The sequence below is a fragment of the Chiloscyllium plagiosum genome, unplaced genomic scaffold, assembly GCF_037043375.1.
Source record: "Chiloscyllium plagiosum isolate Xiang-an unplaced genomic scaffold, Cpla_swu_hap1 HiC_scaffold_13, whole genome shotgun sequence".
Classification (NCBI taxonomy): domain Eukaryota; kingdom Metazoa; phylum Chordata; class Chondrichthyes; order Orectolobiformes; family Hemiscylliidae; genus Chiloscyllium; species Chiloscyllium plagiosum.
The window spans coordinates 109,066,201-109,080,283 of record NW_028270151.1 but is presented as its reverse complement, the minus strand read 5'-3'; the positions used below and the strand labels follow the sequence as shown (position 1 = coordinate 109,080,283).

The 14,083-nt window shown below is 42.2% G+C and overlaps 1 non-coding gene across 1 annotated transcript; it reads left to right on the top strand.

Annotated features, from left to right (window-relative positions):
- The first annotated feature begins 13,727 nt into the window (after positions 1–13,727).
- On the top strand, positions 13,728–13,809 carry trnas-gcu (transfer RNA serine (anticodon GCU)). The gene has a single exon. It is a non-coding gene; the product is annotated as a tRNA-Ser (tRNA).
- Positions 13,810–14,083: the final 274 nt, after the last annotated feature.

The window sequence follows — 14,083 nt, the reverse complement described above, 5'->3', positions numbered from 1 at the left end:
TTATCGAGTTTTGAGAAGATTTGTGGTTGAGGTTCTCGATGTATGAACCTTCCAGCGAGCAAACCTGCATCCAGAACTAGGAATTGTAATCGACATTTAGAAGAAACTTTATTTCAAACCAGGGGAGGAATCTTGGGGAGAAATATTGGGACGGCAGAGTGGCTCAGTGGTTATCACCAGGGACCCGGGTTCAATTTCCTCATTGGGTGACTGTGTGCAGTTTGCACATTCTCTCTGTGTCTGCGTGGGCTTCCTCCGGGTGCTCCAGTTTCCTCCCACAAAGATGTGCTGGTCAGGTGAATTGGTCATGAAAAATTAGGCATAGTGCTAGGTGCGTTAGTCACGAGTAAATGTAGGGTCGAGGAATGGGTCTGTACAGGTTACTCTTCGGAGGGTGGTGTGGACTTGTTGGGCCGAAGTGCCTGTTTACATACTATCGGGAATCTACTCTAACTGTAAACCCGCGGCAGCATCACATGGTCAGTCAGCTCGTGTGCTTTCTGGTGAAGACCTTGTTGAATGGAACAGTGCTGTAGTCGGTAATTGTAGTGTGAAAGTGGTACGTTTACAGCACTATTACATTACAGTATATGGTTTAAAAATTTACGTAGACTTTACTGTTATTTGTGTTACGTTGACTATTATTTTTGTTTTGATTTTTCCTGACATTATTGGACGTTCGCCCCATACCCGCTTTTCCCCATAGCCCCCATTATTTTTATTGCACCGCTTTCTATAATTCGGTGTTACACAAGAACACAGCTGCTGTGTTATCAGAGAACAACCTGTAATGATCGCTGATCCTCTATCGCCACACCATTCTCCTGCTTTCTTCCCAACCCTTTCCTGTCTAAAAACCATTATTTATATTCAGTGCCTTGTCTTCCACAGCCTGATCTGGGAGAGAATTCACCAGGTGCAGCAGTCTCTGAGTGCAGACATTTTTTCTCATCTCAATGCAGAGTGGCCAGCCTGTACCTAATACTGTGGGCCCTTGTTTTAGACGCCCCAGACTGGAGAATCATCATCCCTGCTTCCATACTGTCTCCCACTGTCAGAGTTTTATATATTTCACTCGTTTTCCTAAAGCTCATGGAATACAGGCCCAGTCACCCCAAACTCTGCTCCCACAACAAGCCTGTCATACCAGAGAGATTGATCTGGTTATCCTTCACTGCTCCCCCTCAATGTCGGTTTGTCCTTTAGTAGGTAAGGACACTAAAACTGCACACAATACTGCACAATGCTTGAGATGGGGTCTCACCAAGGAGAAAGTGAGGTCTGCAGATGTTGGAGATCAGAGCTGAAAATGTGTTGCTGGTAAAGCACAGCAGGTCAGTCAGCATATGCTGTGCTTTACCAGCAATACATTTTCAGCTCTCACCAAGGCTCTGTGCAGCTGCAGTAAGACACCCTTATTCGTGTACTCAAGTCTCCCTGAAATGATGGTCAACGCACCACTTATCTTCTTAACTGCTTTCACCGTCCATAATCAAACAATCACAGAAGCATATAATCTGTACTATCTGAAAAGCAATACGACCTACATAAGTCCCACTTTTACATGACATCTGTAGCCATAAATGTTATGATACTTCAAGTACATTTTAACGGTTGTGAGGTTACTCATCACAACTATCCTCTCAGGAGTTTTAATACTGACCCAACACCGTCTGGGTAAAAAACATTCCTCATATCTTCTCTAAACCTCAACCCCCTCACTTTAAAAGTGTGCTCCCTTGTTCTTGTCCCCTTTTTATTAAATGGAACAGCTGCTGTCTATAGCCCCTGTCCATGCCTCTTGGAATCCCATCCTTCTGAACCACATCCACTCAGCATTCTCTGCTCCAAGGTAAACAACCCGAGCTTATCCAGCCTCTCTCTGTAGCTGATATGCTCCATCCCAGGGAACATCCTCGTGAATCTCCTCTGCACCCCATCCACTGCAATCGCATTCTTCCACAATGTGACTCCCATGACTCCACACAGTATGCCATCTGTGGCTGAATCAAAATTTTGCATAACTCTTACAATCTATGTCTCGATGAATAAAGGCTGTGCCGACAGGCGCATGTGACTTCTGAACTAACCTGTTACTCTGTCTAGTGACATTTAGGGATGTATCGAGAAGCACCCTCAGAGCTTCCTAGTGTGCTGTCATTCATTGAGTCCTCCCCTGTCTGGTTTCTTCTTCCAAAGTGCATCACCTCATATTTATCAAGATTACATTCCATCTGCCATTGCTCTGCACATCTAATCATTCCGTCTGTATCTTCCTGTAACATAAAACCTTTCTCTTCACTGACAACCACCCGGACAATCTTTGTGCTAAACGCAAACATAATTAACACACTCTCCCCCCCGCCCCCCCACCCCCCACATGCACATCTAAATCATTTCTAACTACCACAAATAATAAGGGACACAGCACTAATCCCTGTGGTACGCCAGGGGAGATTGGTCTCCAGTCACACAAACAATTTTCTACTCTCTGTCTCTTGTCCGTTAGACAATTTGAATATAACTTACTAAATTAGACTTGATAGAATGACATTGTACGTTGTTCATTAGTTTCCCATGCGGTGCTTTGACAAAGATCTTGCTGAAAAACCATATCAATGACTACTTAAAAAAAATCAATAAAATTCGTTCGGTACGACTTCCCTCTGATATCTTCATGCTGGTGATCCTGATCAAACATTGCCTCTCTAAATGAAGATCAATTTTCTCCTTCCCTATTTTCCCCAGCAGTTTCCTTGACACTGATCTGATACTCACTGATCTACAGTTCCCTGATCTACCTCCACCCGCACTCCTGTAAAGGCTCCAGTCATCTGGCACCTCCGATGTGACAAGATCCTACTTAAACATTTGAGTCAGTGCCTTTCCTCCCTTGTCTCCAACAGCAGCCTGTGAAACAACTCATCCAGACCTGGGGACTTGTCCAATTTTATACCAGCCAAAACCATCAATCCCTGCTCGCATCTTATATGAATCTGTTTAAGAACTTCCCACTCCATCTTCTTGAACGAAATAGCTGCCTCCTCATTCTCCCAAGTAAAACATATGGGAAGCTCTCATGGCACAATCCATCAATGTTTTCCAGCTTCGTACACAGATTTCTCTCTTGGTTTCTAATGGGCTCTGATTGTGCGCTGGTTATTCTGTTCTGCTTGATGTTCTTGTGGAATATCTTGAAATCCTCGCTAATCTTGCTCACACTTTTCGATGACCCTGTGTTCGTCACTCCCCTCTGAGTGATATTTTTTTAAAGTTTCATTTCGATCAGCTCTCATTCTCTGAAACTCTACAGCATACAGGCGGAGTTCCCTCATTGGACAATCTTGCCATCCGAGGGATTAATCTGGAAAATGTCCATTCAGTATATGAGATCAGTATGATTTACTTGGATCATGAAATCAAATCTGTACTCAATACTCCAGGTACAGACTCACCAACATTCTGTGTCACTGGCGCAGAGCATTTTTACTCATAGTCGGTGCAAATTACTTCAGAAGCTGGAATCTGTACAGAAACCAACACATGCTGGAGATCACAGTGAATGAGACATCATCCATGGAGAGAGAGTACAGAGCCCTTCATCGCCTATATTCTGATTCCCTTCAAACAAAGGGAAAATTAACTTTTACCTTCCCCCATTTGCGTATGTTCCTCCCAATACATTTTTTTTTAGTTTTAGGGATAACTTGCTATATGAATTCTTTAAAAATCCTCCTGATATCCAACTAGACCACATCCACTGGTTCTCCATTGTTTATATCGACAAGAGACATCTTCAACAAACATTTAGTAAATGTTGCCTTCCCTTTCAGAAATCTAGCATCATTCTCGAGACGTTTGCTATAACTTTCCACGTGTCCAATATTACATTCTTTATAATAAATTCCGACATATTCCCCACTGTGAACAATAGGTTAACTGGTCTGTAGTTCACCATCTCCATCTTCTTCACTTTGTAAATCCTTAGAATACATTTTTAACTTTCCAAATTGAATACGGAAAAATAGAATAATTCCCAATGAAATTATTGTCTCCATTTCTGCTTTCTCTAAAATTCTGGTATGAAGTACATTTGGTCTGTCAGACTTATCAATACAGTTATGTTTTCAAATGCTACCTCGTCACTGATTTTAGTCTTTATTTACACAAGTTCCATAGTCACTTGGTATTCCTCGGAGATTCCTTCGTATTCTGGACCCTCCTCTGTGAAGACAGATATAAAATAACTGTTTAGTTTCCCTATCATTTTTCTGTTCTCGCTATAAATTATCCTGTCCACATATTCACTGTTCCACATTTGACCTTGTTTTTATTTTCCTTTCAAATATTCATAAAGATTTTTCGTCAGTCTTTTTGTTTCTGGTTAGTTTGTATTGCTGTTCTCTTTATACTTTACTTATCAGTTTATCAGTCCTCTTTTGTTGTATCCAAAAGTTCAATGAATGTACAATATATGACCCTTTTCTAAGGCATTTCCTTCGATCTAATGTAATTTTTAACTTCTTTTGTTCACCATCGTTGAGTCACCTTTGACTTTTGCGAATTATGCCTTGGAGGGATATATGTATATTACAGACCTTACAGTGCTTCTGTAAATAACAGATATTGCCTGTCTTTCATTAAGTCATTTTAATGTACTTTTCAAATTCATAAAGCCAACTTCACTCTTGTATCATAATGGTTTCCACGACTCAGGTGTATACCCGTAATGTAAGAAAAAGAACTGCTTGCATTCAGACGTCATGTAAAATTCAATATATTAAGATCACTATTCCCCAAAGATCCTCAATAGCAAAGTATTAGATTTGCTCTTCTGATCACCCAACACCAATTCCAAAATTTCTTGATCAACAGCTCGGTGCTCAACATACTACTAAAGCAACCTGGCTCATACACACTCAACATTAACATTCACTTGGGTAAACACTGGTTAGATGTAACTTGAAGCTGCCCATTATTACTGCAGTACCCACAAACATGTATGTCTATTTTCCTGTTTTATAACATAGACAACGTTTGTATTGCAGCTTTCAATTTGATACGTAACTCTCATGAATGTTTGCTTCTCCTTGCTGTTTCTAAGATCCACCTCAACAGATTCTGTGGAATTTGAGTGACGTGGGCTCTGGCGAGGTTAATGGTAGATTCATGCGAGATGTTTGGAGAGGCATATCTCAACAAGGATGTTAACTCACCGCATTTTACCCGTTCTTCTCAAGCGGCATTGTAAGATTTTCTCCAGATCACCCGTTATAGTGGTGTGGTAGAGAAGGACAATGATCTTTCAGCAATGCTGTGTCTGCCCCAGAGACCTGATACTGCTCTGACCTGTGTGGGAACCTTATAGCAGGCTGGTAAAGTGCTACTGCTGCTGTACAGGATCTTCGTGAGATCACATCTGGAGTCGTGTGTACAGATGTAATCTCCTCACTGAGGAAAGGATATTGTACATAACTCAAAGATTGTTCCCTCAACTGACTTCTGCAACAAAGGTGTTAATCATCGAATCTCTCCAGAGTGGAAGCAGACCATTTGACCCATCGACAACACACTGATACTCCGAAGATCATCCCATCTAATCCCCACCACCCACCCCATCCAATCTTTATAACCTGGCATTTTCCATGACTGATGCGCCTAGCTTCCACATCCCCGGATATTATGGGTAATTTAGCTTGGCCAATCCACCTAACCTGCATATCTTGGGACTGTGGGAGGAAACTGGAGACTGAAATTGAACTAGGATCGCTGGTGCAGTGAGACAGCAGTTCTAACCACTGAGCTACCCAGTGTGGACAACAAAACCTGCCTGCATATTTCAGCCCTTGAAAAGTAGCATTTTTGAGCAGGGAGATTCCATAAGTCCCCAAAACTGTGATTGAACGACAGGAGGAGAACATTGAGATCTTGAACGGCTTGATCAGGAACAGAATCAGGACATGCAAGTCCATTGAGACTATAATGTATGAACACCAGGAGGACATTCCGCCCAGCGAGTGTGTGAAGCAGGAACAGAATGAGTCCAATCAGCCACACATGCCTCTTACACAACAATTGGAACAGATCTTTTCCAGCCTTGTGCCTGTTACACAGGAATTGTGAAACGGAACATAATGGTTATAGGAAGGGAAGAACTTCGAATAACCAGCTTCACTCGGGAATGATAAGTGGTGAGAAAATTATTGGGATTGAAGATTGTTAGGATGCGTTATGACAGAATTAATAACAGGAGATTTCCAAAGTCAAGCCACAATCCTGCACAGTCAACATATTATGGGTAATTTAAGAAGGATAAATCATGTTTGAATGATTTGACTAACTTTCTTTAAAAAAAAAACGTAACAAGCAAGGTGGATAATGGGGGTTCTACAGATGTATTATATCTGGACTTCCAGACATCAGTGCGTAACGTGTCGCAAAAGATTATTATGCAAGACAAAAACACTTGGGATTAGGAACAATTTACTTGCTAGGGGAGAGGATTAGCTAACCAGTAAAAGTCATGATATGGAGCCGTTTGATTTGGACTCGGTTGGACAATGTCAAAAATGAAATGAAACCCATTAGAGTCCAATGGGTTTATTTGTAAACACAAGGTTTCATTGTGCTCCTCCTTCATCAGGTGTAAGCGACAGGAAAATCTTAAACACAGATGATATAAGGAAAAGATCAAAAGGTTATACAACTCATGCACATGAATTGTACATACACCTAAGATGGCTCTTAAATACTTAATCAGTTAGAATGGAGGTGCGAGTTTGATTGGTTAATATAAAAGTTGCCGAATTTATTTCAAGTCACTGCCTGGAGATACCTTCAGGTATTATCGATGTAAATGAAGTAACACGTGTGGTCAGACAATGTATTCTAAGCTTGAAGCCTTGTTTGGACTTTGTCTGTGTCTTGACCTGGAGTTCGACTGGTTTTATTTACAAAGTACGATTTGTAAAATAACACATTGACTGAATGTCTACAAATTGTATGTTTTGGAACAAAATAAAATGCATCTGCAAATACAAATGGGAAAATGTAAATTCAACCCACAGATTTATATGTGCATTCGTGTGTGTGCGTGTGCATATGTGTGAGAGAGGGGCGTGTCTGTGTGAAGGGGAGAGAGAGACATTGTCTGTATGTCAGAGACAGTGAGGTGGAGTGTGGGTGTGAGTGCGGGAGGGACAGAGAGTGGTTGTGTGTGCATGTGGGTGTGACAGAATGGAGTACGTGTATGAAATGTGAGAGAGGGTGAGTGTGAGTGTGTGCGAGGGGCAGAAAGGGAGAATGTGCATCAATGTTTGTAACAGGGAGAGTGAGAGGGTGTGCTTGTCTAGGCTAAGACACAAACAGATATGGCTGATCCCTTTCCCCACGCACACTCACTCCATGGTTTTCAGAGCTTCCCCTCTCTGCAGCCTCTGCTCCATTTGTTGTTCATGTTACAGAACCAGATGCTATTACTACAGTCCCATGCTGTGTCCCGAGCTGGGACACTAAATCCTCCGGTCTCCTGGAATGTCTGAAGCAGCTTACAGCACAACTTCTAGCAAACAATCCCCAGTACCTCAACTAACAGGAGGCAGTCAGAGTCCCTTCAGCTACAAGTTAGATGCCTTGTCCTTTACAATTATACTCAAGGACCTTCCTTGCGTTACTGACCGCACCATCAACTGAGAGGGACAAACAGAGGCATTCCATGGGAAGGCGCATACTAAGATTCAAACACGTGAATCAAAGCTCCTGGAACACCCTTGTCCATGGGGTATCACATGGGACACATTGAGAAGGGAACAACAGCCTGACACACACTATTTCAATGTTTCTGAGCTTCACCATGCCGATACACGAGGGAGTCAAAAGCCAATGCCAGGGAAAGACGCAGAAAAAAACAACAAATAATTAATTAACTGATAACTTGGTGAAAATATGGATAAGGAGATGGAGGGATTGTATTAACTGGATAAGTGAGACAACGGTGGGCCCAATCACAAGAATGCAAACATTGAATAAATACATTGCTAGATCAGCTGAATTGGTCTATTGTCTCAAATTCTAAATCTGCTTCACAGAACCAGCCCAGACACCTTAAATTGGGGTAAGGTAACGGCCAAGATGGAGAGTTGTGCAGGCCGTGCTAGTGGATTACTCCATAAACCGGACTATCTGCGCAGCATGGGAAGCATTGCAAACCTCTGCCAGGATTTTGCAACCTCTACCACCACCCTCTGTCTGGACATTTGAGCCAATTTTGTATCCAAATGGCTAGTTTTCCATGTATTTCATATGAACCAACCATGTTAAACAGATGACCATGCACAATGTTGTTCAACACCTTACTGATGTCCATCTCGCCGATGTGCACCTCTCTACCTCAGTTAATCTTTTTAGTCACTTTTTCAAAAACTTTCAGTCAAGTCAGTGAGACACAACATTGCTTGCACATTTCCATGTTGACTACCCCTAATCCGTCGTTACCTTTCAAAGTGCGTGAAAATCCTATGCCTCATAATCCCCTCCAACACTTACCCACCACTGCCGTTATACTCACTGCTTTTCCTTATTACCCTTCTTAAATTCCTTAAGTTATGGCACCAAGTTAGCCAACCTCCAGTCTTCCGGCACTATACCTGTGGCTATGGATGATAGCACGAAGCCCAGCAATCACTTTCCTAGCTTCTCACAGAGATCTAGCGTACATCTAATAAAAGTCAGGACATTTTCCTTCCTTTGCATGTTTTGAGACCTCCAGCAGCTCCTCTGTGATACAGACACTTTCCAAGATGTCACTACTTATTTCCCAAATTATTTAGCTTCCATATCCTCCTCCACAGTAAATACTGATACAAAATATTCGTTCAGTACCTCCCCCATTTCCTGTGGTTCTGCATATGGGCAGCCTTGCTGATGTTGAAGGATGTCCTATTCTTTCCACAGTTACTGTTTTGTCCTTGACGTATTTGAAGAAGCCAAAGCTATCACATGTCCCCTTTTTTTACGCTCGCAATTTCCCTCTTAAGTATACTATTGTTGCCTTCAGACTCTTCTATTGAATCACTTTAAATCAGGAATTAAGAGGCAAATGCTGACCATTCCAGTTGTCGAAAAAATCCATCTGGTTCACTGATACCCTTTAAGGAAGCAAACTGCCATGCTTACCTGGTGTGGCCTACATGTGACTCCAGACCCACAGCAATGTGGTTGACTGTTAACTGCTCTCTAGGCAATTAGGGATGGGTAATGGATGTTTGCCTAGCCAGGGACGCCCTCATCCCGTGAATGCATTAAGAAAAAAAAACTCAATTCCTGCTGTCTATAACTGACATATTCTTCCCTCTTATCCGTGGCCAGAACCTCAATTTCTCCAATCCTCCAGCATTCCTTACACGTACCAGCCTTACCCTTCAACCTAAGTGGGACATACTGTCTCTTTACTCCTGACATCACATTTTTGAAGGCTTCTCACTTCACAACTGACCAATTTCTCTGCGAATATATATCCCAACCGACGTTAACATTTTCATTGAGTTGGACAGAGGGATTGTCTGCATGAGGCTGAGCTAAATGATGCTATCTTATCAAACTCACCTCATTAACTACCCACCCCACCCCATGGAGTCCCTCTTATTCAATGCCAGCCCGACTCTCCATTCATCATGGCTGGAGGTTCTCACCATCGCCCAGATGCCCCCGATACTCCACGACCCCTGGCATTGGTGCCATCTTTAAAAGGCCAATGGGCACATGGTTGTGCTTTCTCAAGTTGGAGCTGCCCTCCATAGTTTATTCTGAACATGGCAGATAAGTGGATATTATACCACAGTTTGTCGACTGGGGCCCGCAGATCCTGGTGGATTGGCTAGTACAGAGAGGGAAATTCTCTTTCCAAAAGGGGGGCCACACCACCAGACCCACCAATCATGGTCTGAGCTCAGAGCAGCATCTGCGGTCTGAAGAAATGTCCAGCAATACAGGACAAGAATCAATGTCCTCCCCACTTTGTCAGGATAAGATCACCGTATTTTCTCTACTCCATAACAGTCACTGTTTATCTGTTATAACACCTACCCCGGAACAAAACTTATGCCCCACCACTCTCACTGCTGCATGCAAAACCTTCCCTTTCTCTCTTTTACCCCTCTACTATATCTCCTTCACTAATAGCACTGCATGGATACAACACTCTTGAACAACTCCCTTTGGACAAGTCACCATCTCACCCACCCAATCCCCCCCACCTTCACCAGCACTGACAGTAGTATAACCCACTCACACCCACACTGAATCCTTCCCTGTCTCCGATTCCAGAAGAAACAGCTCGGAATAGAATAGAAAGTGCGAATCCGGGTAGTGGAGTGGTCGATATCCACCTCCCCCCACCCGCTGTATTTGTGTGTCTGTATTTTTCTCTGTGAGTGTCTGCGTGTGGTTGCAGGTCTGGCAGTCTCTGTGGTGCTTCAAATGACATAATCTCTCTCTTATCTGGCCACCACACTCTACTTCAGTGATGGTGGCAGAGGGTGATAACCTTCGATGATTCAGTCTGAGTGGGAGATAAGGCAGCAGCTCACAGCACTATCCAAACTGACAGAACCATCAACACACACACCTTCCCGCCCGCTCCACCCCGCGCCCCACCAGACACAAAATGCTGGTAGATGGAGAGTTGCAAATATACTTGGGGTCGTCCGAATGGAAATGCTCACCTCCGAGTGAACCATTTTGTCAGGAGATGACATGAATTGATTTCTGATTCTGTGACTTGAAATGCTTAAAAATTACGTGGAAAAGTATTGAAAATTCCCAAAAAAGGCCTGGTAGTGTTGATAATGACGCAGGGACAATATCGCCTAGTATCAGACAAAACTGCTCTGTGTTTCCAAAGATATTATTTGAAAAAATCAAACGAAAGTGTAATTTAAGAGATTCACAGCAAAGGATTTGCTATCTCCTCAGAGCCAAAAACTGTGACACTGATGCAGTGGCGTGGGGAGGCCAGCAGAGGGTAGTATTGGATGAATCCAATCATAAAACTGAGTGGTTCGCACACCCTCTATAAGGATGAGAGATGTTGGCCTTACAAACCTTCCGAACATTCCGTGGATGAATAAAGGGAGTGATAGATAATTTTCGTCTCCATGGAGACGATGTTCATGAACTGGATAGATAAAATTTACCTTATTGGAGTTTATATATAGAGAAGTCATATTTAAAAAGCAGAGTTCATAGTGTAACTGTAAAATCTTTAGGTCACCCTCAGTGGGAGCATTGTGTGTAATCCTTGTCCTCATTCTCCACCAAAAACATGTAACGAAGTTAGAAACGACACAGACGCTGTTCCCTGGATAGCAAGATATTAGAAAGCCAAGTGGCGTTGTTTACTGAGACATAAAAATATCAGAAAGGATACAAAAGGTTTAATCGGGATGATAGAAAGAATGAAGGAGTTTATACACGAGATTTGGAAATGCTGGAGCAGAAACACGCAAGTTTTTATGAAAACAAATGAGATTTTCACATTACGTGAGGTTTGAATGACTAAATCAGGGAAATTCCCTCTTTCGAGTGTAACAATAACTTTAGTTAGAGCTTCAAAACCATTAGTGAATGATTAAGAAAGGTTTAGATGAGAGTTTCTTCCACTCAATAGTTATTTAAATCGTGAATGACTTTCCAGAAATAAAGCGTAGAAGCTGATTTCACAGTGATTTAAAAGATACACGAGCAAACATACAAGGAGGGAATTTACCATTGAGAGAAAGTCAGTGTGGTTGCGTAACAATTTCGAATTTGGTTGACTTCAGACACAAAGACATTTCATGAACACGTACAACTGAATGAGATTGAATATAAAATGTTCATGGATTGGTAAGGTGTGACGTATTATTCAAGGTGAAACTCTGTAAATGGAGCCGATGTCCTAAAATAACTGCAGACAGAGGTTATATCCTAATGAATATGAACTGAACCGTCACTTGGAGATGCAACATCTACTTTAAAGCTTTGACCACATTCACATGATGTTATGTATATTTCGTACATTCTTAACTCCACCCAAGAAATCCACCAAGAAGATTCTGTCCTTTTGTATTGTTAACCCTCTGTACTTCTCTGCAGCACGCCATTGAAGATAAAATATGCTCAGTCCAAAATTCAATTCAATACAATATTCAAACGGTCCTATGTAATTTATTTTTTTATTACTGCAATAACCTTTGTGAGTTTGCAACAAACTGCGTAACATGAAACCAAATCAACATCCATGGGAAACGTTATCCATCTGCTGAAAATTCACCTTCGGCTCTTTCTCCACACATGTCTCTACGCGTTTTAAATACTTGCAGTATGTTTGTTGACCAAGGAGTCATTATCCAGAAAAGGTCGTTTCTCAATCCACAAACACGGGTATCTTCCCATAAACTTGGCTTTGCTCAATATCACCTTTTATTCGTACGCCTCAACACGACGACAAATTGAAGCTGCTCCATGTGATGCTCAAACGTAAAACTTCGGCACAGCATCGACCACTATACTGGAACAGTGATACCGTGCACTGGTCACCTGCAGCACAGGAGCAACACATTAATGCTTACCTCCACATTCCTGGTTTTACCTTAACGTTTGGGAAACCGAATTTCTCTGATTCCATGGCTAGTAACGGGGATTGTACGATCATCTTCACCAGTGGTTCTGACCCCGAGTGAGGAAAGTGGTGAGCTACTCATTGCAAAGATGGGTACATTGTTGAAATATACAATTTCGACATTTGCCTTCACTATGAGCACTTCATTTTGTTTTTCATCTGTAGAAATCTTAAAATCTTCATCTTGAACAGACGCAATGACAGATTTCCATTGTGTCTCTGGCATCAAATTCCAAAGTGTAAACCCCCTCTGAATTCTTCCACCGCAGTCCGCTGTGTGGGAAGTGTTCCTGTTGTGGGAAATGCACTTCCCCGTGTGTCAACTGCTGCTCCCAGCATGCGCTCTGGCACTGTACTCATTTTCCTTCTGACAGTTGCTCACTGTGTTGCTGTGATCATAAAGTGACTTGGTGTCGCACGGCCCAGGAAATTGATGCAGATTAAGGGTTTTGCATTGTTGAGTTCAATTATCAGTTTAGCCTTATTTAGGATTTTGAAATTGTCTGTCCTGTACACAAGTGCATGTCAAACATATCTGAGTGGAAGAAAGGTGTTCTGAATAATGACATTGAGCACTATGCACTCTACTCCAGTCTGGCAAACAATTCCTCACAGGCAATTTAATAGACAATAGACAATAGGTGCAGGAGTAGGCAATTCTGCCCTTCGAACCAGCACCACCATTCATTATGATCATGGCTGATCATCCTCAATCAGTATCCTGTTCCTGCCTTATCCACATAACCCTTGATTCCACTATCCTTAAGAGCTCTATCCAACTCTTTCTTGAAAGAACATCTCCTGCTGTCTCGGGTTCTTCATTCCATTGACTTCAAATCTTCACAGAATTCAACAGACCTTGTTACATAGTCATTTCTTCATTTTTGTTCAGGCCACTGTGAGCAGAGTGTCACAGTGGGAATGCGCTTGCCCCACAACCCAGATGTCAGACCATAGTCTTGGAACCGTACTATTTATGATTTCACCAAAACAAGGGAGAAATGTCTGCTGTTCTGCATAATTTATGCAATTCACTTATTCATAAGGTTATAGGTAGGCAGGCGTATGTGACGAGGTGGCCGAGAGGTTAAGGCGATGGACTGCTAATCCATTGTGTTCTGCACGCGTGGGTTCGAGTCCCACTCTCGTCGGTGCTATCACTGGTTTTCAATGTTGCTATTTTTGGATGATCACAACTGTCTTACTGAAATTGGAACTGCAATATCAGTTTATCTGCATCGACGCTATTATAAAATCTCAAAGAATAATTTGGTCCTGTTGCCTAAACTGCATTGAAATGTAGATTTCATTGGGATATTGAAAAGGAATGCGACTTTCTTTTTCAAGTCAAGCTGCTGTGACCTTTTATCGTATGAAAGAGATCCAGGAAAACCAAATAACAAGAGATGTGAAGGGCATGTTTAT